Source organism: Rhinoderma darwinii, chromosome 2 (genome assembly GCF_050947455.1).
Source record: "Rhinoderma darwinii isolate aRhiDar2 chromosome 2, aRhiDar2.hap1, whole genome shotgun sequence".
In the NCBI taxonomy this organism is placed as follows: domain Eukaryota; kingdom Metazoa; phylum Chordata; class Amphibia; order Anura; family Rhinodermatidae; genus Rhinoderma; species Rhinoderma darwinii.
Genome location: NC_134688.1, coordinates 87,526,998 through 87,531,625, shown reverse-complemented (window position 1 = coordinate 87,531,625; position 4,628 = coordinate 87,526,998). Strand labels below are relative to the sequence as shown.

The 4,628-nt window shown below is 38.5% G+C and overlaps 1 pseudogene; it reads right to left on the bottom strand.

Annotated features, from left to right (window-relative positions):
* Positions 1–1,024: 1,024 nt before the first annotated feature.
* On the bottom strand, positions 1,025–1,693 carry LOC142741722 (stAR-related lipid transfer protein 13 pseudogene; annotated as a pseudogene).
* Between the last annotated feature and the right edge of the window lie 2,935 nt (positions 1,694–4,628).

Below are 4,628 nucleotides of genomic sequence, written 5' to 3'. Positions count from 1 at the left end.
AATTGCAAGTTAATAGAACTGCATTAGACACGAGTCTCTAAATCACAGATTTTTTTTTCTATGCAGTCTTTAATAACGCTCCAGTATTATACCGTGAATTCTGAGCTCCATCTGTAGATTGGTTTTGCATAAATCAGCGGTGCTTAAAGGGACATTATATAGTGAAAAAATGTTGATAAGTGAAGAATGAGAAATTAAGTGCTGTACCAGGTTATTACTGGGAGAATTGTAACGCCAATATGTACATGGAGTCAAATTTCTAGATTTAAAGTTCACTGGATGAAATGATTAACACTAGAAATATTTTTGTGCACTTTAATAAAATTAAAAAAAGCTAAATAAATAAAATAATGTGTAAAATAGAAATGGGAAATAAATATATTTAATATAGAAGTTTTTTGTCTGTATATGTCTCATGATATAAAGATAAAATTATACAAATTTTCATGGTTTGAGCGTTAGTTTTTCTTTGAACCTGAACAGAAGGAAAATTATAGGAAAAAATAAATAAATTGTATTTATGTATATCCTTTTCTAATAGAAAATATCTACAAATGCAGGTGTAAAGAGCGATAATCATAATTGGAAATAATATCAGCCGAGTAATCTCATTGAACGGTGTCACGTAGGTCTCAATAAGGATATATACTGTAGTAGTAAGCTTTATGGCAAATTACAATATTAAATACAGTTACTAAAGCACAGAGGAAATCTCATGGACTAAGAAGGAGTCGGCATTCATTTAAATGTTCTGTGGGTGAGTGGGTGTCTTTTTTTTAACCTAACATATGGCCATAACAACAGGGGTGCTGAAGTTGCACAAATGGGTCCCTCTGCCCCATATCAGTGAACCACAAGTATAAATAATACTTCATAGGTGTTACCGATTTGGCATTGGGGCCCAAGATCTTGACGTTACCTCTTTGAAACGCTACGTAACAAGGAATTTAAGGTGATGTAAGATAAAGGGAGAGAAAGAATTTAAAAGGGAACTAATAAATTAAGCATTGAAGAGAATATACCACTAACAGAAGATCTTACCTATTGGTTCTTGTAAGAGATGCTTCATCTCCTGATCTCTTCTTTCCCTTGTTCCTGTTGCAATTGACTCACTGAGGGATACTGCATCCCTTTCCAGATCACTTGGCGTTGTTCTTCCATCAGATATAGAATTTCCTTCAAAGTCCATGGCTGCTGGATTAGGCGTACGAAATGTTGGGTTGGGAATTTGAAACAATGATAAATTGTCATCTTGTAGTTCTGGCATAACATCTTTTGACCATTGGTCAACGGACTACTGAAGTTCATTGATATGTTGTAATAGATCATCTAAATGGGGGAAAAGACCATCTTTTTCCAAGTCCATGAGATCTCCAGTGCTGGCATACAAGTGGGATCCTGGAACATTGTTATATACACTTAGCCTGCTGCCTCTTGGGCATCTTGAAGATAAAGGTCTTGGTTCTGGTTATGAGTCCATTTTGTCCACTAAGTGATAGGCTTGCACCTCACCAGTTCACACCTCCAAGATTATCTGTAGGTGAAAAACTTTCAATAGATATTGCTTTTGGAAATGTTCCAGGTTTGTGGTCCAATTATGTTCCAGGTCCTTTGGAATATGGACTACCAGATTCTCCTGGGGATGAAATTCATTTTTATGATTCTGGCTGGGTTTAGCTCTTATTCCAGTCATTGTGAAGAGGTCAATGTCCTCTGGGCACGTTTGTTTGATTCAGAAACCTCTACATCTGTTAAACTTGAATCACTTTAATCAATTGTCCTCATTTCTGATTTTAAACCCGATTTTCCTGTTACCTTAAAATCCATAGTTGAGTAACTTACTGGACCGTTACCTACCTGGACATAGTTCATTGATTTTCCAGATTCAGGCTCCAGATGCAGAATAGGCTTACTAATTGTTAAACCTCCAGTTGCAGGTAATCCTTTCCGTTTTCCATGTGCTCCTTGCTGCGGAGTGCACTTATGCATTTTAGGAGGGTTTTTGCTTTGGTATATGACGATTTATCAGTCTTTGCATTCAGTTTACCATCTGAGATATCTCTTGGCCAATATGGTGGATAAAAGTTAACCGAATTGGAATCAGACACGCACATTGTGTGACTACACTCCAAGGTTTCACTGGAAGAACATCTGCAGTGACTTCCACTGTGAATAGAACATATTTCAGGCTCGCTGAGATGTCAGCTACTTGTCGTGTTTTTCATGTCCCTGGATGACCCAAGTGTTTCCGATCTCCCAAGTAGAGTATCAATGTCATCCACCCCGAGAACATCGGCGACTGAATCTTTGGAATGTCCATTTGTCACTGATTGCGCAAAGATCTTCTTCATCTGAATCATCTCTCTAAAACACAGTACAGGCAATGTTACAGCCTCCTTATTAATAAAAACATTTTGATATCCACATTATTATACCATATTTAATATTCTTTTTTACGTTTAAGGTATGAGTGATTTAAAAATAATGTGGGTGTTTACTGAAATAACCATTTAAAGAGGATTTCCATTCAAACATAACATTGGCATATAATAGTTTTGTTGCGGCAGCCATTTTTTTAAAAGTGACAACAGGAAGTGCAGCCATGTTGGTTGCCATTGGTGACTGAATTAGCCTCTCAGAAACTGATGGTAAAACTGGCACTTTGTTAGTGAATAACAGTTTACTTTTCGTTTCTAAGTAGCTAATTCAACTACGAATGACAACCAATATGGCTTCACTTCCTGTTGTCAATTTTGCAAAAATAGCCACTGAAACAAAACAAAAATATGCCAATATCTCTGTAAGTGAAACATAATTACTATACTATGGCTACTATTTCAACTTCTTCTATGCCAAATTTTAAGTTTTTAGTGTAAATCCTTTTTAGAGGTTTTTTTCAGGGCTATAATATTGCTGGCCTATCCTTAGGGTAGACCATGAAAATCTGTTTAGTGGGGATGGAGGACTACGGACACCCCTGGCGATCTGCTGCATGAAGGGGCTGCAGTACACCAGCTAGCACCTTTTTCCTATCATTGTTTACCCAGACACAGCGCCAAAAATTTGGTTGTGGCTGTGCCTGGTACTGCAGCTTAGTCTCATTCAAGTAAAGTACCAGGCAAGTACCAAGCACAGCCACAACCAAATAAACAGTGCTATGACTGGGTAAACAAAGAATGGGATTAAGGATAGTCCATCAATATATTACAGCCCTGGAAAATTCTTTAATATTGCTCAACTGAGGCTATCCTTCTACTCAACATCTAAAGGAAGTTCTTACAATCAAAAACCACTTCACATTACCCAGACTCTGTACGCATATTGTTTATTCTTTATGTTCACTGTCTACACCAGAAAAATCTCCTGACGTATGTGTCGAACATACAGCTCCAACGTAAGCAACTTTATGCCATACAGTTACATACGAAAAAAAAAACCTGTATGTTGTGCATAGGAAAAAACAGCAGGCTATGTGCAATGCAGCTTTGAAATTAAAAAAAATGCCTGTATACAAAAAATTCAACATTTTTTATTTCATTTTATTGACCTTTGATTCCAGACACATATCCTGCTTGTATAGGAGCTTACGCGTTTCAAGCGCACCATGCGCTTTTAGTCATAGCCTGTACTATGCCATAATGTCCAGGAAGCTTATAACACATGCAGAGACTTTCCGGACTCCCAGAAGTTTAGGAAGGCCTAACATTCAACCAGGATTTTGTCCTCCTGGAAGAGGAAGTTTTCTGGCTGCTCACTTGTAATTTTCTCTCACTGGGCGCTGTAGCTGTAACACCTATGGGGGCTCTATTCCTGCTTTAAATGTTACATGGTCACTAGGATTCCTATCAAGGCTATGAGAAGATTATGGTTGGCTCTGTTATGGGGGTGCTTATTAGGAATTTTATTATTGGCAGAAATTTTCACAATTGACAGTTAATTCTGACGCGGTGGATATCACAGTGGACTTTCCGCAGATTTCAGCCTTTGCATAGCACAAGCTGTTATTTCTGCACCGCAGCCTAAATTCCACACTGTTATTTTGCGCAACCAAAGGAAAAAAAGGCTGTTGCGGATTTCCGCTGTCCGCAGTGGAATTCCGCCGCGTCTAAACGTGCCCCGATGAGTGCACTGCGACTAGCGGGTTCTCTAACCAGTATTATGGGGGCTATTGAAAGACTATTTGGGCATGTGTCTCATCATGAGTGAAAAATATGCAATAGTGCACTCCATTTGTGCATCTTCTTTTCCATGAAATTATTTCTGAAAAGCAGGCAAGTATTGAAGAGGGTCACAATGGTCACAGTTATTGATGCTGTTTTTTTTTAGCCAAGGCCAAAAGTGGATGTTGCAGGAAGGAGGAGTATACGTTCTTCATTTATATTTCCCATTGCCTCTGAATCCACTCCTTGCTGTGGCTCACAAACTGCATAAAAAACTGCACTAAAAACTAAATGTGTGAAATCAGTCTAAGGCCTTATTCACACGTGTTATACGTCCGTGATACGCACGTGATTTTCACGCGTGTCGCACGGACCTATGTTAGTGAATGGGGCCGTTCAGACTGTCAGTGATTTTCACGCAGCGTATGTGCGTTGCGTAAAACTCACGACATGTCCTATACTTGCCCG